This window comes from Natator depressus, chromosome 15 (genome assembly GCF_965152275.1).
Source record: "Natator depressus isolate rNatDep1 chromosome 15, rNatDep2.hap1, whole genome shotgun sequence".
NCBI classification, from domain to species: Eukaryota; Metazoa; Chordata; order Testudines; family Cheloniidae; genus Natator; species Natator depressus.
Window position 1 is genome coordinate 3,418,278 of NC_134248.1, and position 23,442 is coordinate 3,441,719.

Sequence of the window (23,442 nt, forward strand, 5' to 3'; positions counted from 1 at the left end):
CCTCCCCTCCCCGGGACTCCCAGCTCACCTCACCTCACCCCACTCCCTCCCCTCCCCTCCCCTCCCCGGGACTCCCACCTCACCTCACCTCACCCCACTCCCTCCCCTCCCCGGGACTCCCACCTCACCTCACCTCACCCCCTCCCCGGGACTCCCACCTCACCTCACCTCACCTCACCCCCTCCCCTCCCCTCCCCTCCCCGGGACTCCCACCTCACCCCACCCCACCCCCTCCCCGGGACTCCCACCTCACCTCACCCCACCCCCTCCCCTCCCCTCCCCGGGACTCCCACCTCACCTCACCTCACCCCACCCCCTCCCCTCCCCGGGACTCCCACCTCACCTCACCTCACCCCACCCCACCCCCTCCCCTCCCCTCCCCGGGACTCCCACCTCACCTCACCCCACCCCCTCCCCTCCCCTCCCCGGGACTCCCACCTCACCTCACCCCACCCCACCCCCTCCCCTCCCCGGGACTCCCACCTCACCTCACCCCACCCCCTCCCCGGGACTCCCACCTCACCTCACCTCACCCCACCCCCTCCCCTCCCTCCCCGGGACTCCCACCTCACCTCACCTCACCTCACCCCACCTCACCCCACCCCCTCCCCTCCCCGGGACTCCCACCTCACCTCACCTCACCCCACCCCCTCCCCTCCCCTCCCCGGGACTCCCACCTCACCTCACCCCACCCCACCCCCTCCCCTCCCCGGGACTCCCACCTCACCTCACCCCACCCCCTCCCCTCCCCTCCCCGGGACTCCCAGCTCACCTCACCTCACCCCACTCCCTCCCCTCCCCTCCCCTCCCCGGGACTCCCACCTCACCTCACCTCACCCCCTCCCCGGGACTCCCACCTCACCTCACCCCACCCCTCCCCTCCCCTCACCCCCTCCCCTCACCTCCCCGGGACTCCCACCTCACCCCACCCCCTCCCCTCCCCGGGACTCCCACCTCACCTCACCCCACCCCCTCCCCGGGACTCCCACCTCACCTCACCTCACCCCACCCCCTCCCCTCTCCTCCCCGGGACTCCCACCTCACCTCACCCCACCCCCTCCCCTCCCCTCCCCGGGACTCCCACCTCACCTCACCCCACCCCCTCCCCTCCCCTCCCCGGGACTCCCACCTCACCTCACCCCACCCCCTCCCCTCCCCGGGACTCCCACCTCACCTCACCTCACCTCACCTCACCCCACCCCCTCCCCTCCCCTCCCCGGGACTCCCACCTCACCTCACCCCACCCCACCCCCTCCCCTCCCCGGGACTCCCACCTCACCTCACCTCACCTCACCCCACCCCCTCCCCGGGACTCCCACCTCACCTCACCCCACCCCCTCCCCTCCCCTCCCCTCCCCGGGACTCCCACCTCACCTCACCCCACCCCCTCCCCTCCCTTCCCGGGGACCCCCACCTCACCTCACCCCACCCCCTCCCCTCCCTTCCCGGGGACCCCCACCTCACCCCACCCCACCCCCTCCCCGGGACTCCCACCTCACCTCACCCCACCCCCTCCCCGGGACTCCCACCTCACCTCACCTCACCCCACCCCCTCCCCTCCCCTCCCCTCCCCGGGACTCCCACCTCACCTCACCTCACCCCACTCCCTCCCCTCCCCGGGACTCCCACCTCACCTCACCCCACCCCCTCCCCTCCCCTCCCCTCCCCTCCCCTCCCCGGGACTCCCACCTCACCTCACCCCACCCCCTCCCCTCCCCTCCCCTCCCCTCCCCGGGACTCCCACCTCACCTCACCTCACCCCACTCCCTCCCCTCCCCGGGACTCCCACCTCACCTCACCTCACCCCACCCCACCCCCTCCCCTCCCTTCCCGGGGACTCCCACCTCACCTCACCTCACCCCCTCCCCTCCCCTCCCTTCCCGGGGACTCCCACCTCACCCCACCCCCTCCCGGGGACTCCCACCCCGGCTCTCTCTGGGTCCAGGAGCGGCCCCCCCACCCCTCAGCCACGCAACCCAGCGACGCGATCTCGGCCACCTCCCCGCACGGGCACTGGGTCCGCGGCGGAGGCAGGAGCCCGGAGCGCTGCGGGCCCGGCGCGGGTCCGCTCGGCGGCTCGCCTGGCGGGCCGGGCTCCGGGCCGGCCCGTTGCGCAGCGGCTCGCCGCGGGGGGGGGGGGCGCGAGCAGCCCGGCTGCGGCCCCGCGAGAGACCCCCGGGCCCGCCGCCTCCACCCCCGGGCGGGGCAAAGCGCCGCGAAACGTCCGCGGGGCGGGGCCGGCGGGGAGCGACGCAGCGGCGGGGGCGCTGTCGGGGGGCGTTGGGAGCCGCTCGGCCAAGCCCCCTCCCGGGCCGTGGGCGCGGGCAGCTCCCGAGGCTGGCCCAGGGGCTGAACTTTGCACCTGTGAGGGGCCCAGTGTGAAGCCGAGCAGCTGGGCCGGGGTTTGCAGGATGAGGGTTTCAAGCAGGAGGCTGGAGAGGTGATCGCTGGCAGGGATTTCCTTACCCCCCAGTTTTGTGAATTAGTTACATGCAGTGTTGCCAATTTAGTGACTGTTTGGAACTTTGAATTGAAACTGAAACATTAATACACACTTTAAAAGCATGCACAGTGTGTGAGAAACTACCTGAATCACAGATTTGAAAAGTACGAACATGGACTAGCTTCCTTGTACAGCCGTTGTTTTTATGACCATGTCAGTGCCTTCATTTCGGTGATGTTCGCCAACCTAATACTTTCAAATGACGATTTGTAAGCAAAGTCTAAATGAGCTCTCCCTGACAGCTAGTGATGGGCTGGGGGGAAAGGCTTCAGGACCAGATTGTATTTACATTCACACCTATTTACCTAGGTATCCAGCAAACAGAGCTGTGTTGCCCAAGTGATAGATTTTGGCTGGGGTTGGGTTACAAATCACTTGAATGCCGGGGGACGGGGAGGGGGGATGAAATGTTGTTATTCTTATTGTATGAGTAAAGGGCAGTAGAACTGTACTTAGCCTGCGCTGATTGAGGGCACCAAGAGAGAAGGTGGGGACAGGTGTTTTGCTTGATGGTCTGCCTGATTCACAAGTCCTATTAGACCTGCCCCTCTCCACTGTTTAAAGATAGAACTGATTAGGCTCCATAGATAATCTTTTGTTTTGTTAAGTGACCACTACAGCTGAAATCACTGATAATCAGGTCTAAGCACTTAGACCTGCTGTGGGACAGTGTTCCTGTGGAAGAGACGGCCCAGGCTGCACTAGCAGTGAGGTTCCCACACTGAGAGCTGGTGGAATCTCAAGAGACCAACTCACAGAGGTCTCAGTGGCAACAGAAGGTGACGGCGCAGGGCCATTGGCAAAAGAGCGATGGAGTGAACGGTGGCACAACAAAGAACGGTGGCCAGAGTGAACAGTGAGCAGCTGGAGGAAAGAGCAAGGTGTCTTCTTGCCCCCACCTGGGAGGTGAACTTATGTGAAAGCACCTCTGAACTCTGAGTCTCCACTGACCAAGGACAACACCGGTGAGCGTTAATGAGGCTGTTAAGAATGCTGGAGACACAACACAGTTCATGTGAACATACAAGGCTGTGGCATCCTACTTTCTATTTAAGCAAGAAATACCACACTCTACAAACTGTTGGCCAATGTTAAGTTCATTGTCACTTGTTCATCCTGAAGTTGAACACTGGTTCTGAACAAGACCAGCAAATGCTCACTGTCTTTCTGCAAGAAACTCAGCTGACTGGCTAGACGCATGTGGTGCAACAGTGAAAGACTCAACAGTTGAAAAAGTGAAGACCTCCCTCACCACATTCAAAAAATGTGCATACATGGCTGATGAATGCACCGATGCAAGTGGGCATCAAGTATTAAGTCGTGTACATTATCTTGATGTCAGGGGTAGGCCAGTCGATGCATTTCTAGATGTTCAAGTTATAGAAGACACGTCGGCTGCATCTGTGACAACCCACATCTTACAAGAGTTAAATGCTTGTCAATGGGACCCCAAAGAGATGGCTGCTTGTGCATTTGATGGAGCTGCAGACTTCTCTGGAAGACATGGTGGAGTACAAGCTTTGCTCAGAGAAAAGTGTGACCCTAGTCTCTCCTATACACCCTGCAGGGGCCATCTACTCCAACTAGCGCTAGGACGAGCTGCAGACTCTTCAAAGGACATTTAAAAAGCGATAAATTGAATGTCTTCATTATATTCTTTTTTCAGCCAGAGTCCAAAAAGACTGAATATCTTGGAAAATATAGAAGATACACTGGGACTGAAGTTCAAATTAGTCCAACCTGGGAAAACCCTCTGGCTTTCTCATGAGCGATCCTTTTGTAAGCGGGGGAATAGTCCCGCTATTGTGGGGAACTTTCCTGGCTTCTGCACTACCCCGGTGAAGTGGGCTAGCGAAAGGATCTGAGTCCTCGCTCCCACTTCCTTTACCCAGTGGCCTCCCGGCCCTTGAGGACTCCCCTTCCACTCTCCTGTCTGGCAGAGTCCTCGTAACTCCAACAAGGCTGGGCCCAGGATTACGGGGAGGCTCGACCCCCAACCCTGCTGTGGTCACCTAAGACAGGGGCTAAGGTGTCCCCACTCCGGGGTACTCTCTCTGCACTGGGCACTTCTCTGACCCACTGACCATTACATACAAGTTAAAGCAAATGCAAGTTTAATCAACAATTTAATTTTAAAAAGAATAAGGAATAATGGGAAAAGTTAAAGGAAACACATCACTCCACTCTGTGGCAGGGAACATCACAAACAGTGTCTCTGGAATGTCAGGGCAGTTCACAGTCTGTTCCTTGTAGGTCCCAGGCCCCTTCTCAGGCCCTGGCTGTGCTGCAGGGATGCTGGGGGTTGGACACTTGCTCTGGTGGTGGCCACAGCCTCTCAGGTTCTAAGTGGCTGGACCCTTCTTCCCAGTGCCGCCCCCGCCCTGTTGGGGGTTATGATCCACGCCTGCCCTGCAGAGCCTCTTGGCTGAGGTGACTCGCTGTGCTGGGCCCGCTGCCCAGGGTCCCCCTCGCTCTCCCCAGCTGCTCACCACACCCAGCTCCGGACTGCTCCAGCCCCAGCTCCACCACTCGGTCTCTGCACTGCTGCTCTGCCTCCAGCTCCCTGGGCTGCTGCTCTGGCCCCTCTGGCTCTGGTTGCTGCAGCTCTGCTCCCAGGACAGGTCTGCTCTGCCGGCTGCTTCTCTGACTCTGCTCCTAGCACGGACCTGCTTCCTGGGCTGCTTTTCTGGCCCCTCTGGCTCTGGTTGCTGCAGCTCTGCTCCCAGGGCAAGTCTGCTCTCTCTGGGCTGGGCGTCTGGCTTTGGGGCTGCAGCTCTGCTCCCAGGACAGGGTCTGCTCTTTCTGGGCTGCTTTTCTGATCCCTCTGGATCTGGCACAGCTCTGCTCCCCAGCTCAGCTCAGGCCCCTGCTTTCTCTTCAGCTTGGCCCCACTCTGTCTGACCCAGGCAAATCCAGCTCACAGGGAGGATGGGACCTCCCTGGCCTCCTGACTCTCCGATTAGCCTGCTGGCCCTGTCATTCAGGCTGACCTGGAGCACAGGCCTCTCCCCATTGTTCCTGGGGGCTGTCAGTCTCAGGGTCCTGATTCCCCATCAACCCTTCCCCCTTTTTAGTACTGGGAGCTAGCCAACCAAAACACCCCCACTGAATGTTAGTAAGGGGGCAACAGTCGCCTTACACTTGGCTGTTGTCTTAAACTTACTCCAGCCATTATTACTGGCTTTGGAAAGTATCTACCAAGATGGGATGGATCTAAGCAGTGAGGCTGGTGGATTATTTCTGCTACTACGTTCAGAGAAGACTATTGCCATCCTCTCTCTTGTAAGTCTGCTGTTGAAACCACTTGGGTCATTAAACAATGCCATCCAGGCATCTGCTAGGACAGTAGTAGATCTTTGTCCAGCAATAGAAGCTACATTTGGATCAATCAGAGAGCTATCCATTGAAAAAGTACTGGAAGAAGCAAAGACTTCAGTCCAGAAGTTGACTAATGAAGGCATTTATATTGAATCCTTAAGTGAAGGGGACAAGAAATGTTTAAGACAACTGAAAAAGTACACAGACTTGATTCTTAAATATCTACAACAGCGACTTCTGGATTCTACTCAACCTCTACATAGCTTTTACAGATCCCTGTCCTATAAAACGCTGACAGTTGAGTGGAGTGAGGCACGACCAGCAATGGGGCTGCCATGTGCTCAGGACAGAATAGAGAATTTTGAACACACAGTGGAATATCACACGACGAATGAATGAAGATTTGACTTCAACTTCTTTTTTATCATCACTAGCGGCTCAACCTGATCTTTGTGCTATGTTTCCTGGGATGAAAGAAGTAGGAATTCATCTCTTGCTACTCCCAGTCACAACGGCTACAGTCGAGCGTTCTGTTTCATCATTGACTAGAATGTTGTGTTCTGAAAGAAGTCGCCTTCTGCCTGATCATGGGAATGAACTAATGAGCATATCAGTTGAAGGAATGGAAGTACCGGACACACGAGAAGCCACCAAAGATGAATGCATTGCATTCAAGAAGTTCATTAACAGAGTTGTGAAAAATTATAACAAGAAATCAAGAAGGATGTAGACGTAGTGCTTCATAGAAGGCTTGAGTAGCCAACTTTAATTTGTGTGATGATTTTAAGACATGAGTTAAATCTAATAAAATGGTCATGAAACATTTTTTCAGTTTTTACTATGGTGCCATACAGCCCATCTTCACCCTCACGGTCTCGCCCCTCATCAGCCCTGACTCCCCCCCCCCCCGGCAAAAATTTGAACCCCCCCCCCATTTCAATTCGTGGGGAAAACACTGGGTTTGATAAGCAAATACCATTTGTAGTTTCACTTTTACAACCCAGTAGGGGTGCTCAGTTCACCTGCATGCACTAAAATGACTAGTCTAGCTTGTATTTCTTTATTTGGATTCAATCATAGAAAAGAGGGCTAGAAACCAGCTTTGGCCCCCTGACAACAATTAAATACACATCCCTATCAGATATCACCCTGCCGCACCACACCATATAGTATCATCCCAGCCAATCAGTGTAGCAGCAAAATCGTCCCTCATTTTACTCTGCCCTGGCCTCACTCCTTCAGCTCTCCTCAGAAATTACATCTGTATGATAAAGTATGGTCGTGATTTTTGTAACAAGACTAGTTTTGTCAAATGTTGTGTCAACCAGGCAGTTTTGACTGTAATTCTTCTGGCACAAGGAGCCGGTGTGTACCTTGTAGCACACAGCCATCAAACAAGGAAAGTTCATCCCGAACTCTAAACTAAGGCAGCAAAACTGGGTCAAGGTTTTTAGGGTGACTGGGCCATCTCTTTGTCAGAAATTCCCATAGTTTTTGTTGAATTGGACACGCTGAACAAGCAGCTTGAAATTATTCTCTTGTAACTGCAGACACGGAGCACATAAAGTTTAAGATTAATGGCAGGGAATACTTAGGATGGGGAGATAGAGGTGCAGAGAATTCTGTGATTAAGTAGAGTGTTATTCAACAAGCGGCAAAGAGTCCTGTGGCACCTTATAGACTCACAGATGTATTGGAGCTTTGGTGTTTAGCTGTTGCTTGTAATTATTAGAATTGGGAGCACTGGCTGTTGGGAGCCTGAAAGGACAGGAAACAGGAAGCGGGGGGGAGGAGTTGAGAGGCTGGGAGAAAGCTACAGAGGGTGCAGCAGCAGCTTGGTAAAGAGGTTTCCCCTTTGAAAATAAAGCCCTGTTGAAACTTGTTAGTACCTTGCCTAGTTCATACAACAGGAGCATAAGCTTTCGTGGGTGAATACCCACTTCGTCAGATGCATGTAGTGGAAATTTCCAGAGGCAGGTATAAATATGCAAGCAGGAATCAGGCTAGGGATAACAAAGTTAGTTCAACCAGGGAGGATGAGGCCCTCTTCTAGCAGTTGAGGTGTGAACACCAACGGAGGAGAAACTGCTTTTGTAGTTGACTAGCCAGTCATAGACTGTGTTTAATCCTGAGCTGATGGTGTCCAATTTGCAAATGAACTGAAGCTCAGCAGTTTCTCTTTGAAGTCTGGTCCTGAAGTTTTTTTGCTGCAGGATGGCGACCTTTAAATCTGCTAGTGTGTGTCCACACAACCTCCCGGGGGTTGTGTATCCAGGCAGCCTCCCTGCCTCATCTCCCTCTTTGGCTCCTAGTAATTTCATAAGAAAGAGCCTTTATACTCTGTCTAGGTGCATCGCTCTGTACTATGGAGGGGAAAGTGTCCTTTGGTTTTTGGAGAGAGAGGAAATGTCCCCACCAGCTGCTGAACTCAGGAACAAACGTCCACCTTGTTCAGAGAAGCAGGGAGGGCAAAGGCTGGTATGGACTCAGCTCAGGTAGGACTTCATCACAGAATTTGGCTTTTTCCTTTGAACTGTTAGGACTGTGGGGGATTTGGGACACGTGGTTTTGTGACTCTTCCCCCAGAGTTTCCCCTGGCATTGCAGGCTCAGGGAAAGCCCCACGCTCCCCAGCACATTGTTAGCGGTTGCCAGCAGAAGGAGCACCTCGGGACCTGGAGCCACTTCCTAGGTGCTGCAATGGAGGAGCTAGAGTCTTTTCCCCCCACCAGCAGGAGCAGGGAGGAGGAGGGTGTACGGCAGAGGAGTCCTTGGTGCTTGCCTGCAGTAGCTTAAGAGCACTGGCCAGTGGGAGTAGTAGAATCCACCCAAGAAGAGAAGCCGGCCAGGAATTCACCAGCCCCCCCCAGCAAGGGACCTGAGATCCCAACCCCTACTACCCTGCCTCCCATAGCTCTGCCCGTGCACCCCAACCACCCTGCATTCCCAACTCTGCCAGTGGTCCCCTGCACCCCACAGCTCAGACCATGCCCAGTCCAGCCCAGCCCAGTCCAGGCACAAACCCTGCACACATGAGCTGTGTTGGAGAGGGGCTGTCTCTGCCATGCCATGCCAGCTGTAGTGAAGGTTGCATCACAACTTCTGTTTGAAGATCTACATTTCTAAGTCCTCTTAAATTGACATGCTTAGTCAGATTTCTTTGAAATTTGATGTGCCTTAGGAAGGTGCAGGGTAGCTTTAATGATCCAAATTTGACGTCATTTGAATTAGGGGTTGTGGAGAGATAAGCTTGAAATAACTAACCATTTTTCAAACAGTTTCCTGGCGGTGGGATTTTCTTCTTGTTTTTGCATGGAGCTAGAGCTCCAACTACTGTTGTGATGCAGGTCAAAAAGGGCTCAATCCAAGGTAGTGCACAGCACCCACTAAATCTTTGCAGATCCACACTGAGAATGGTATTGGAGCATGGGATCACTTCTTCGCTTGCATAGCTGTGCAGTCTGGGAGGATTACGGTACACATGTGCCAATAAAGGGGAAAAAACTAGGGTTTCTAGGCCAGTGGTTCTCAAATGTGGGTCCTTAGAGACTGCACAGGGGGGTCTGCAAAATATTACAAGTAGAAATAACACATGGGGGGGGTACCTGGGGTCATGTGGCCCCCAAATTTCTGCTTTTCATTGATGGAGGAACGTTCAGGGGGGCAAGCGACCACCTTCACCCCCTGACTTCACTTCAGCGGGCCACCCAGCCTGTCTGGGTTGGGGGTGCAACCAAAAATTGCAGAGTCACTGCAGAAGAGAGATCTCCCCCTGCCATCAGAAGGGGTTGCCTGACCGCCAATGACACCACGAATAGGCAGCAGCTAGCCAAGGAGACTTACCACTGTTCTGCCTATCAGCATGTCAGGGAGCAGGGCCACATGGAAGGCAGAAATCTCTGGGGAGGGGCCCGTGACCCCATGTACCCCCACCCCCCAGGCATCACCTCTGGATAGACTCTGCAGTAAGAAGCAGGCACACACATCTCACTGATATATCTGCAAGTAGTTTTATATACTTTTTCTTAACGCATTACTAACAGTATGTGTTTCTATGAAGTACACAAACATTTTTGTCAGTTTCTTAGTTGGGGGGGTCCGTGATTAACATTGTGTTTGAAAAGGAGTCCGTCAACAAAGCAGTTCGAGAACTTCTGTTCTAGGCCACCACGTGCTGCTTGCCTGGGTACTCTCAGGGAATGTGCTGAGGCCAGTGCCCCTGTGAATACCCTGCCACTGATATTTTCTAGTCTGAACCTTTATACACTTGTGTAATAGAGATTTAATAAGTCCTGTTGCTTGCTACAAGTTTTCTGTTTGTTTTTTATCTTATCAAGAGAAATGGGGTACATCTCTTGGGCAGGGCTCAGGGGGTCTTTCTTTCAAACATAAAACTGTCCGTATTTTGGAAGAGAAACCCTGTCAGTGATTTCTCTCACTGTGCCTGCCACAAATGCTGAAACACAACCAGGAACACCATTCCACTGGAACGTAATTGTCCTTTGCACCAGACACTGCATGTGAGGTGGGTTGTGGTGGTGAGGGGGAATGTAATAGAATAGAATATTCAAACAATAGAAATGTTTGTATGGCAGGAAGTGAAAACTTCAGAGAGATGTGTTCCCCGCCTGCAGTGCTGGGGGGGGAGAATCAGGGGGTTGGGTACAGTAGTGGGGAGGGGGCCAAGTGGGAGTGGAAGGACGCAAAGGGGAGTGGCTGGAGCGGTATGCCCACACAGGGCTGGTGGGGCGCAGCTGATGTGTGTGCATGAGTGGCAGGACAGCTGGCTCAGTATGCGTATTGCAGGGCATGGTGTCTACAGAGGCCTAAATGATTACTACCTGTTACCAACAACATATCTTTTTCCTGTTCAAAACAACTAGAAAATAAACATTCAGTGGCAAAGAACTATGTTAACACAGAATTAAGTTTGCTCAGTGGTAGGTTGTCCCCTTGCAGAATTCTGAGTTAAGCAAAACTCAAACTTCTGAAAACCGGGAAATGCACAGTTAAGGTTGCCCATGCAACCTTAATTCTGCCCTCTTTCAGCAATGCTCCAATACAGCCCATTAACACACACACCTTCACTCTGCCAGCCCCAGAGTTGCTGAAATGTACAAGCTCTTCAGCTCCTTTTACAGCCCATTCACTCTCACCCACAGGATTCCATCGAACATTACTAAAGGACAAAAAGGAGAGGGGAAGAAACGTTGCCAACATTGTCTTGTTCCCCTGGGGCTTGCAGTAGCCAATGAGAATAATTTGCACACACTCCAGGTGCAGTCAGTGTGTTAGGTGTACCTATGCTAAATGGTGCAGGCAGTAGTTGGGCCTGCTTGATAAAGGTGTGTTTGTAATCTGAGAACATGTGTGGATTACTTTGAGGTGTGTGACAGAGCTGTGATTATCAGATGAGGAGATCTACATATTGCACCCCGCAATGTGTGTGAGCAAAGGGAAGAGCTGTATATGTGCCTTCAGGCTCCAATATGCATCACATCATTGCAGAATTGTGTACATTATATTATGACCAGGGCACAGGGGTTTTATTATCAAGGGTATTGGCAATGTGAACTGGGTTATTAGAGCAGTCGAAACATTTATTATCTGCCTACAGTCCAGGTAAAGTGAGTGTGGTTGGTATCAGGTGTAGCTGTACTGGATGGTGGGGACAGTGGTTAGATCAGCTACTCCTGGGGGAATTCTGCACCACTGCGCATGCATGGAATTCATGTTCCTTGCAGATTTCTTTACTTCCCCACAGAAAAATGAGTTTCTGACAGGGAAGCAAAGGGAAGCTGCAAGAGCAGTCACGCACCACTCCCTAGCTGCGCAGGTACATCATTTCAGGCATCCAGAGCAGTTGTGGAGAAGTAAATCACTTCAGGGCTGAGGACGCCTCAGCCAGTGACTCCTACCCTGATCCAGGATCAGCTGCTAGTCCCAGCTGGGCTGGAGGCAGGAGAGGACAGAACTTCCTCTTCTCCTGCAAGGAGTGGCTGGGGCTGTGTCAGACCCACCCCCAAGAAACCTCCCCCAGCTGCAGGAAGCTCAGCATCCTCCCCTGCTTCCTGCCCCCATCGCTCCTCAGCTGTGGGGGGAGGGGTCACTGAGTCCATGTCCCCGGGGTGAGGGGGAGGGAGGCTTCAGGGTGATCTCCCACCTTTGTGCAGCCAATGGCCTCTGCTCCAGTACCTGGTGACTCAGACCCATGTCTCTGTAGGGCTGTGGCAGAGTCCACAGGAAGACTAAGTTCTTTCACAGTCCGTTGTCTTTGCTAATGGGCCGTCAGCCATGTCTGGCTTTTCTATTGTTGTATCTGAAGGACTAGTTATGGGTGGCACCCAAAGTAGCACATTTGAAATACAGATCAGTGGTCAATATTTTTGCATCTGAAGAAGTGAGGTTTTTACCCACGAAAGCTTATGCTCAAATAAATCTGTTACTCTTTAAGGTGCCACTGGACTCCTTACTGTTTTTATGGTCAATATTCCTAACTTCAGATACAGAAATGATACAGGCATACAAATTGGATAATCACATTCAGTAAATCATAACCTTTCCAATGATCTCTTACATGAGCCATCTTACATAAAGTATCAGAGGGGTAGCTGTGTTAGTCTGTATCCACAAAAACAAGGAGTCCGATGTCACCTTAAAGATTAACAAATTTATTTGGGCATAAGCTTTCGTGGGTAAAAAACCCACTTCTTCAGATGCATGGAGTGAAAATTACAGCTGCAGGCATTATTATACTGATACCTGAAGAGAAGGGAGTTACCTCACAAGTGGAGAAACAGTGTTGACAGGGCCAATTCAGTCAGGGTGGATGTGGTCCACTCCTAATAATTGATGAGGAGGTGTCAATACCAAGAGAGGGAAAGTTGCTTAAAGTATATCTCAGTTATATCCATATCATAAGCATGTTTTCATAAAGAATATGACAGGTTTCAGAGTAACAGCCGTGTTAGTCTGTATTCGCAAAAAGAAAAGGAGGACTTGTGGCACCTTAGAGACTAACCAATTTATTTGAGCATGAGCTTTCGTGAGCTACAGCTCACTTCATCGGATGCATACTGTGGAAAGTACGGAAGATCTTTTTATACACACAAACCATGAAAAAATGGGTGTTTACCACTACAAAAGGTTTTCTCTCCCCCCACCCCGCTCTCCTGCTGGTAATACCTTATCTAAAGTGATCACTCTCCTTACAATGTGTATGATAATCAAGTTGGGCCATTTCCAGCACAAATCCAGGTTTTCTCCTCCCCCTCTCCCCAAACCCACTCTCCTGTTGGTAATAGCTTATCTAAAGTGATCACTCTCCTTACAATGTGTATGATAATCAAGATATTACCAACAGGAGAGTGGGTTGGGGGGGGGGGGAGAAAACCTGGATTTGTGCTGGAAATGGCCCAACTTGATTATCATACACATTGTAAGGAGAGTGATCACTTTAGATAAGCTATTACCAGCAGGGGAGCGGGGTGCGGGGAGAGAAAACCTTTTGTAGTGGTAAACACCCATTTTTTCATGGTTTGTGTGTATAAAAAGATCTTCTGTACTTTCCACAGTATGCATCCGATGAAGTGAGCTGTAGCTCATGAAAGCTTATGCTCAAATAAATTGGTTAGTCTCTAAGGTGCCACAAGTACTCCTTTTCTTTTTATAAAGAATATGGAGTGTTTGCCTCCAGCTACAGAGCCCATGGAATCCACACCCATCGCAGCAGTCTTTCTCGCTGCTGACAGACCCCTGGACAGCCTGAGCCACATTAAAAAAATTGTTACCCAGAAGAATTTGTGTAGGATTCTGAGGGACTACAGCAACGGTTAATTCAGTTGCAAATCCTCAGTTTCTATATGCACTTTAGCCAAAGGCATAAGGATTTTGTGACCACCAACTAACAAAAGCTCTGCCATCTGTCCTGGCAGTGTGTCTTTCTCCTGACCTGGGTCTCTCCTGACCACAGAGCTTTCTGCACCAGTATCTCTCCATGCAGGGAGCTCCTTGCCATTTATTCTGACAGCCCTGTGCTTACTGCCTGGCTGTGCCGTGGCAACCTTTACAAATTCTGTATAATAAGTGGCAACTGCCTGAGGTGCCTCTGTGCTCTGGGTAGCAGCATTTCCATGAGTTGCCTGCTGCCTATTCCCACTCAACACAGGGCATTTATTCCTCCGGTGCTCAGTGGAATTACAATGATAGGACCTCCTGGGCTCTTCTGATTTTACAGGAGATTTGGGACAAGGACTGGAGGAGTGAACTTGGGGAGGTGAGTGTCCAGCCTCCCATCCGCCCTCCTTCTTCCCAGGGGTAAAACGGGGACCTTGCTTCCCACCAAACTTTAACCCCTCTGCCTGTGATTTATTCCTACTAGGTGCTTGGGATTTCTCAAATTTATCTGCAAAAGTGGCAAGTTCTTTGACCGTCTCTACCTTTTTATCCCATAAACACTGTTTCACATCACCACTAGACATATTCAGGAACTGTTCCTGAGTGACCAAATCACACATTCCTTCAAATACCTTTTCCCCTGACCCACTTATCCAGTAGATCTGTCATTTGGTTCACATAAACCACATTACTTAATCTAGCCCCTCTCTTAAAGCTTTTAAATGTTACTCTATAAATTTCAGGTGTAATCTGAAACCGTTGTAAAGCCCATGTCCTTAAATTTACCATAATTGGAAGCATCTCCAACTGGCATCTTATTGAATATGTCCCAAGCTCTCCCAGTCAACTTTGCAACCAAAGTGGTCGTCTTTTGATCGTCAGGATGTCACATGGAGCATACACAGCATCTCAACGGTGATGAAGTATTCAACAACGTCCCCAGATTCACTATATGCTGGACACAACCGCTCCCACTTGTGGATTTCTGAAGAGGTGGAGCCCCCTGGTGGGGGGTTCTGTCTCCTCCACTCCATTATGACCAGTTCATGCTTCATTTCTTTGTCTTTTCAGTTCCAGGACTATCTCCTGGTCAGCTTTCTGTCTGGCTGCTTCTGTGTCAATTTCCATCTGTTTTAATTCCATCCGTCTCTTATGCATTCAGTCATTTTCTTCTGCTTGCAACCTGTGGCGCTCCAACTTTTTGGTAACTTTGCTTTCACTCATTTTGCTGTTTTTCCTGTCCCTACTTCTCTTGCCTGGAATAAGCAAACAGAAAATAACAAACCAGTAACCACTTTGTCTGTTCTCAAGCCAACACCATTAAAACTCACTTAAAATCACCACTAGTGTCTAAGGGCAATAAGCTGTGTACGTTATCCTGCTTGACATTTGGAAAGATGAGAGTTCCAGTTGATGAACCTGCCAGTTAATAACTGCTGCTGGAAATACCAGACAGATTAAACTAATCAGGCCTTTGGAGAATTTATAAGGGGAATCCAGAAAGTTTGTAAATTGGGATTCTGCAGAAAAGTACAGGGGACTGAGAGCCTGTATAGCCTTGGGCAAGTCACATCACCTTCTGTGCCTCCAGTTTCTCCTTTCAACTTTCCCCTCCTCTGGTCCAGGGGTAGCAAAGTGTGACAAGGGGGGATACCTCTGGCACAATTTGCTATGAATGTGACAGGGCTTCACCCCAGAGCACGGCATGAGAAAGTTCAGTGGCAGCAAACCTTTATGGATGATTGATGCCCTGTCACACTTTGTTACCCTTGTGAAATCTCCATTGTAAATATGGACACAACGGTAGAGAGGTATTTTTCAAAATATAAAACCTTTAGTATTGTAACAAGATATAGAAACAAGAACATTTTCGTTTTAGTTTTATTTTCAACCGTTTAAAAAAAAACAAGCATCTGGATATATTTATAGATACAGGTTTCAGAGTAGCAGCCTTGTTAGTCTGTATTCTCGAAAAGAAAAGGAGGACTTGTGGCACCTCAGAGACTAACAAATTTATTTGAGCATAAGCTTTCGTGAGCATAAGCTCACTTCATCGGATGCGTATTTTCCACTGAATGCATCTGATGAAGTGAGCTGTAGCTCATGAAAGCTTATGCTCAAATACATGTGTTAGTCTCTAAGGTGCCACAAGTCCTCCTTTTCTTTTATAGATACAGTTATTAACACATTTTTTTCTTTACTGAAATGTACAGTAATGTTACACCTCATTACTTCTCATTTATATTTCAGCTGTATTATTTGAAGAAAACCAAAATACTCCTCTTAACAAAATCATTCTACCATGTACATTTCAGTTAAATATCTGAGCTATGCATACTTGTTGCATCTGTACTCTTTCTTCTCATCAGTCAAGTTTCCTTCATTGGTTCCCTCTGGAAGGCAGGGCACGTACCCACCTCTTATGAGAGGCGCACTGCACCTTTGATAAGTAATAGATGAGAAAACGAAATCACAAAACTAACAATGGTACAGATAATTTCAATTAACTGGTAAAATTTACAAAATAATATTCCTTGAACGTATCATCATTACTCAAGATATGCCTATCAGCAGTGGTGGAAATACTCGCTACAGTGGAATTATTACAAAAATCCTAATTCTTAGGCAGGTTATTACTTTGGGTCAATATACAACTGGCTACATCTTCAGCCATGAGTTTATTCTTGTACTACAAATAATCATATTCTCATTTATCTGCTCCAACATATAGTGTGTGTTTCTCATACCATTTTGTGTTTCTTACCATCATTATTTCATTTTGCAAGTCACATAACTGCAGTATAAGCAGCAGTCCTCCATGCTCTCTGGAAAAAAAATCAATAAAATGTAGTCAAATGGTGGTTACATTGTGACCAAAACTGTAAATAGAAATCTTGATTTGTTCATTAGTGTCAATTACTCCAAATAATTAACTGGTTTGCAAATACTTTTTTTGGTGGGCATATTTTAAATTATATTTGGAGCCACAGTCTGTTTCTCCAAATGTTGGTTTACTGCTGGTGGATATAATGCTATCCAAATAGATTTCACTGCTTTATCAATAGCAACAATTCACTCCCGCCACATTTTTAACACTACTTAAAATGACTTTATTCCATGCTTTTTTGTTATCTTCCCATATACTATGGGCTCACTAAGTATATGTAACAAAGTTATTACTTGACTCTTTCATTAAAATAATTGCTATTTTTCTTCTAAACGTAGATAAAGCCTCATGTGTGGTTTCTACAGTACAGATGTCTTTATGCTATACTTATGTTTCTGCAAACTAATAACACTTCTAATTAGAAAAAACATCATAATCATGCATCATTAGCAATTAATATTGAACATCTGGCATCGAATACCTTTTAGGATTAGTGGTCCACAGTTGTGCCCATCTCTTTGTCTTTTGTGTTCCACTATTTTGGTTTTCCAATCCACTGTAAGTTTCCAGTTCCTTGGTAGAGGACAGACCTGAAATTTGAAGGGACTGTACCGGAGCCGACTGTATAAGAGGGAACCTCATCAGATTTCTTTTGGCCCAATCCTCCAATTTGTCTAGGTCACTCTGGACCCTATCTCTACCCTCCATCATATCTATCTCTCCCCCCATCTTAGTGTCATCTGCAAACTTGCTGAGGGTACAATTAATCCCATCATCCAGATCATTAATAAAGATGTTGAACAAAACCGGCCCCAGGACCAACCCCTGGGGCACTCTGCTTGATTCTGGCTGCCAACTAGACATCGAGCTGATGAACACTATTTGTTGAGTCCGACAATCTAGCCAGCTTTCTATCCACCTTATAGTCCATTCATCCATCCCATACTTCTTTAACTTGCTGGCAAAAATACTGTGGGAGACCGTATCAAAAGCTTTGCTAAAGTCAAGATATATCACATCCACCGCTTTCCCCATATCCACAGAGCCAGTTATCTCATCATAGAAGGCAATCAGACATGGTTGGTCAGACATGACTTGCCCTTGGTGAATCCATGTTGACTGTTCTTGATCACCTTCCTCTCCTCCAAGTGCTTCAAAATGAATTCCTTGAGGACCTGCTTTGCCGGGGATTGAAGTGAGTCTGTAGTTCCCAGGGTTCTCTTTTTTCCCTTTTTAAAATATGAGCACTGTATTTGCCTTTTTCTAATCGTCCGGGATCTCCCGCGATCGCCACGAATTTTCAGAGATAATGGCCAATGGCTCAGCAATTACATCAGCCAACTCCCTCAGCACCCTTGGATGCATTAGATCTGGACCCATGGATTTATGCATGTCCAGCTTTTCTAAATAGTCCTTAATCTGTTCTTTCACCACTGAGGCCTGCTCACCTCCTCCCCATGCTGTGTTACCCAGTGCAGCAGTCTGGGAGCTGCCCTTGTCTGTGAAGGACAAGGCAAAAAAAGCATTGAGTCACTTCAGCTTTTTCCACATCCTATGTCACTAAGTTGCCTCCCCCATCCAGTAAGGGTCCCACACTTTCCCTCACATTCTTCTTGTTGCTAACGTAGAAACCCTTCTTGTTACCTTTTACATCCCTTGCTAGCTGCAACTCCAGTTGTGCCTTGGCCTTCCTGATTACACCCCTGCATGCTCTAGCAATATTTTTATACTCCTCCCTAGTCATCTGTCCAAATTTCCACTTCTTGTAAGCTTTCTTTTTGTGTTTAAGCTCACCGAAGATTTCACTGTTAAGCCAAGCTGGTCGCCTGCCATATTTGCTATTCTTTCTGGACTTTGGGATGGTTTGTTCCTGTGCCCTCAATAAGGCTTCTTTAAAATACTGCCAGCTCTCCTGGACTCCTTGCCCCCTCATATTAGCCTTCCAGGGGATCCTGCCCATCAGTTCCCTAAGGGAGTCTAAGTCTGCTTTTCTGAAGTCCAGGGTCCGTATTTTTGCTACTCTCCTTTCTTCCTTTTCTCAGGATCCTGAATTCAACCATCCCATGGTCACTGCTGCCTAGGTTGCCACCCACTTCTACTTCCCCTACTAATTCCTCCCTGTTTGTGAGCAGCAGATCAAGAGGAGCATGGCCCCCTAGTCAGTTCCTCCAGCACTTGTACCAGGAAGTTGTCCCCAACACTCTCCAAAAACTTCCTGGTTTGTCGCTGTATTGCTCTTCCAGCAGACGTCAGGGTGATTGAAGTCCCCCATTAGAACCAGGGCCTGTGATCTGGAGACTTCAGTTAGTTGTCCAAAGAAAGCCTCGTCTACCTCACCCTTCTGATCCGGTGGTCAAAAGCACACGCCCACCATGACATCACCCTTGTTGCTCTCACCTCTAAACTTAACCCAAAGACTCTCAACAGGCTTTTCTCCTGTTTCAAACTGGAGCTCTGACCAATCATACCACTCTCTTACATACAATGCAGCTCCTCCACCTTTCCTCCCATGCCTGTCATTCCTGAACAATTTATACTCACCCATGACAGTGCTCCAGTCATGTGAACTGCCCCACCAAGTTTCTGTTGTTCCAATCACATCATAGTTCTTTGATTGGGCCAGGACTTCCAATTCTTCCTGCTTGTTTCCCAGGCTTCTTGCGTTCGTGTACATGTATCTAAGAAAACTAGCCAATTGTCCTACTTTCTCAGTATGAATCAGGAGGCTTCCCGTCTTGTACCCTCCTCCGTGTGTTTCCTCCCAGTATCCCACTCCCCCACTTACCTCTCGGCTTAGGTCACCATCCCCTGGCGAACCTAGTTTAAAGCCCTCCTCACTAGGTTAGCAAGCCTGCCTGCCAAGATGCTCTTCCCTCTCTTCGTTAGGTGGATCCCATCTCTTCCTAGCAATCCCTCTTCCCGAAACAACATCCCATGGTCGAAAAATCTAAAGCCCTCTCTCCAACACCACCTATGTAACCACGCCTTCACCTCCACAATTCGACAGTCCCTACCTGGGCCTTTTCCTTCAACCGGGAGGATGAATGAGAACACGACTTGTGCCTCAAACTCCTTTATCCTTCTTCCCAGAGCCACATAGTCCGCAGTGATCCATTCAAGGTCATTCTTGGCCGTATCATTGGTGCCCTCGTGGAGAAGTAGGAAGGGGTAGAGGTCCAAGGTCTTGATCAGTCTTGGCAAACAGTCCATCACATCCTGGATTCTAGCTCCAGGCAAGCAGCACACTTCTCGAGTCTCCCGGACTGGTCGGCAGATGGATGACTCTGTCCCCCTTAGGAGGGAGTCCCCGACCACCACCACCCGTCTCCTCCTCTTGGGAGTGGTGGTCATGGAATCCCCCATCCATAGGACAATGCATCCCAGGCCTTCTGGCTGATGGGGTCTCTTTCTGCTCCCTTCCCTCAGAGGGCTCTTCCAAACCCTTCTCCGCAGTAGTAGCTGTGGAGAGCGCCTCAGAACAGTTTTGCACCTCTATCTGCATTGGGGGTACATCTTTCTTCTTCTGGAGGCCACATGCTGGCAATACTCTTCCCCGTTCTGCCCCATACTCTCTGATTCCACAGCATGTTTTGCTTCCAGAACCAAACACCGACTTCTATCCAGAAAATCTTCATTTTCTCTGATGCAATGCAGGGTTGATACCTGGTTCTCTCGTCCTCTAACCTTCTCTTCCAATATGCAGACCAGCTTGCACTTTGTATAGATGAATTCGCCTCTGTCCTCTGGGAGAAAGACAAACATGGCACAATCTAAGCAGGTCACAACAGTTGATCGCTCACTAGCCATGTCTTCCTTCTAAGAGGCTCCTCGGATGTTGTATGTACTGCTCACCGGAGCCAGAAAGGCAGAAACACTGGGCGAACTCCCCTGCAAACTCCCTCTGTTTGCCTGTCCTCTGTTCGCTGCTCACTTGGTTCACAACTGGCTGCCTTTTTATAAGGCTGCTGGCTCGAAGCAGGTGGCCCGGCTCACAGTCTTCCCTCCAATCAACCGCTCAAGGCCCACCTGGAACATAGCACTCCCAATTCACGCTTTTCAATTAAAAATCGACATGGTCAAACAGTCACACTATTCGAACAAACAGCACACTTGAATTCAACAGTGCAGACGATATTATTTATTTTTACATTGCCAACAGAATAAGAGTCTTCAAACTCGTGTTTTATTTCCTAAACTGCAGTCCTCAGAATTTCAAGACTTACATTACAGTTCAATTTTCATGTATTAACGTTATTAAAAACCCACAATACAGGAAATGATATCACTGGTACACAGGTGTATTTGAATCCTATGTAATAATGCATTAAGTACAGACAATCCCAAAGTATAACAGTGGAAAACATCTTACCACAATAACCCAAGGATTTGGTGTGTTGAATGGAAGCACTTATAGATCACGTTGCAGAATTCCACTCTGTAATCATTCAGAAAAGAATTAAAAATGCAGTTATACTTGCCTGTGAAGCAAAGTGTGGATTACGTTGTATTTCCCAATTTCAGGACATGCTTACTATTACTCATTCCTCCAACATAGCCTTGTTTCTGCTGTTTCTTAAGACTATGCGTAACTGCCTTTCTGAAAATGGGATTTGCTCGTGTTGGGCAGGAAAGCGTGTTAACATTTACCTTCTCTAGTTTCATTCATCTTGCTCTGCCTGACAGAATGCTAGTGGCAACTAATGATGAGAGGGCTTGTACCTGTTGACACTCAAGCAAGTTGTTAGTGTGGCACACAAAAAACACAACATAATTCATAAGAAAAAAGGCACGGAAGGGATCCTTACTGTTCCAAAAAACCTATCTAAGTCCGTTTACAAAACTTATGTTTTTAAGACCCCATGTGCTCTGTTGTACTTACTTTAAAAACTAACTAAGCAATGCATATATTTGTGTTGATGTCATGGCCCCACTGAACTGTATATCAAAACTAATGTGGCCCTATACATGTCACGGATTGTATCTCAGGTATATACCTTGAATTACTTCTGAGTACAGGTTTGGCAGCAGTAAGTACAGTGAGATGCAGCAATTAGAGGTTTGTACTCACAATTCCAGGCTATGTGGAGTTAAACATGTCTTAGCACATATTCATCTGATGGTTTGATTATTGATATAATTGATGTAGCATCACAATAAGTGGCCGACCTTTCCACTTGTTTTCTTGACCACACAACACAAATACGCATCAATAACCTACAACAGGTGTTGAAAGAATAGTTAACATTTAAAAAACATCTGAGGAATCAATCCAGTCACCTTCCATGCAGAAGCAGATTTACCATGAAACAAACTGTGTGGTGGCACGGGGCCGCCAATGACAGGGGCCCCCCCAAAATGCAGGACAAATCTCATCTGACAGCCTGCCCCCGAGTCCCAGCCAGCAGTGCAGCAGGGCTCAGGCAGGCAGGCTGTCTGCATTCCGTGGCCGGTGGCCCCATGCTACTCACAGAAGCAGCTGGTTGCTGGCATGTCTCTGCGTGCCCCTGGCCAGGGGGAGGCGGCTCCGCGCACTGCCCCCGCCCCAGGCAGCACATGGAGACACACTGCCCCCACCCCACTAGGGGTGCACAGACACATGCCAGCAGCAGGGCTAAGGCGGCTGGCTCCCTGACCGCTCTGCCTCCATCCCTCCGTGCCGCGCCGCTCCCAGAAACGGCTGGCATGTCCTTGCGGCCCCTGAGGGGGTGGGGGTGTCTCCGCATGTTGCTCCTGTCCTGGGCACCGACTCCGCAGCTCCCATTGGCCGGGAACTGTGGCCAGTGGGAGCTGTGGTGGCCGTGCCTGCGGGCAGCAGTGCACAAAGACACCGCCCCCCGCCTAGGAGCCGCTGCCAGAGGGGTGTGCCGGTCACTTTGGGAGCCACGCCACCCAAGGTTAACGCTACCCCCTGACTCCTCCTGCACCCCAACCCCCTGCCCCAGCCCAGAGCCTGCACCCAAACTTCCTCCCAGAGCTTGCACCCCTCACCCCTCCCACACCCCAACCCCCACGCCAACCCAGAACCCCCACTAACTCTAAATCCGCCACTGCTTCCATGTTTACAGCTATTTCAATTTACCTCCTCACCCAGCCATCTTCCTAGCATCAGGTTACAAAATGAAGTGTCATACAAACCGATTTTTCTTACTTTGGCCTCCAGTCTCTGTGGGTAAGTACAAATCTTACTAGAAAATAAAAATTAACGGATATTACATGTATGGTAACACAATTACTTTTTCCTCTGTTTGACCATCATGAATGCTGCCATTCTTATCCGGAAACTTTTAACATGCTTCATAAATGGAAGTTTGTTAACAAACGGTTTAAAATAAATGTGTGGCAAGCATTATCTTTGAGAAACCATTCTTTGTCTTCACCATCCCCCATAAGCATGTCATCAACATCACTTGGATCACTGCTTGCAACTTCTGCCACTACACACTCCTCTTCTTCCATGCCTGTGACCTCCCCCTTGATCACTTGGCTGTCATGAGGCTGGCGAGATACATTGCCTCCCGTCTCTCCAATCTCTTCTGAGACAAGTGTTTTCTCACTGTCACCCACAGCAGTTTCCATTTCCATGTTTTCCTGCGATCTGTTTTCAGGGCCTAATGTTGGAGGCTCTTTAAATAGTATTAAGAGGGAGATACTGTACATAGATCCTAAAAGTTTCCCTGAGATAGTTTCCAATTTAACTCTTTTACCCTTGACAGTGGTCACTTTGTATGGTCCACAGTAGGTAGGTTGCAGCGGCCCTCCCTTTCTTGTTTTCCTTCTCGCATTCAGTAACATGACGCTGTCCCCAACCTCCAATGTTAGTTTCCCACGTGTATGAGTCC

At 49.3% G+C, this 23,442-nt stretch overlaps 1 long non-coding RNA gene across 4 annotated transcripts; it reads right to left on the bottom strand.

Moving 5' to 3' along the window:
• Positions 1–13,578: 13,578 nt before the first annotated feature.
• Positions 13,579–21,774, bottom strand: LOC141999608 (uncharacterized). 4 transcript variants are annotated; one of them, XR_012642035.1, is made up of 5 exons: positions 21,672–21,774; positions 20,973–21,038; positions 16,481–16,541; positions 16,055–16,156; positions 13,579–14,972 (listed from the first exon to the last, which is right to left on the bottom strand). It is a non-coding gene; the product is annotated as an uncharacterized LOC141999608 (long non-coding RNA). The 4 variants fall into 4 exon arrangements; XR_012642034.1 differs by lacking the exon at positions 21,672–21,774 and adding an exon at positions 17,085–17,193 and having other exon boundaries at positions 20,973–21,000; XR_012642033.1 differs by lacking the exons at positions 20,973–21,038; positions 21,672–21,774 and adding an exon at positions 17,085–17,689.
• Positions 21,775–23,442: the final 1,668 nt, after the last annotated feature.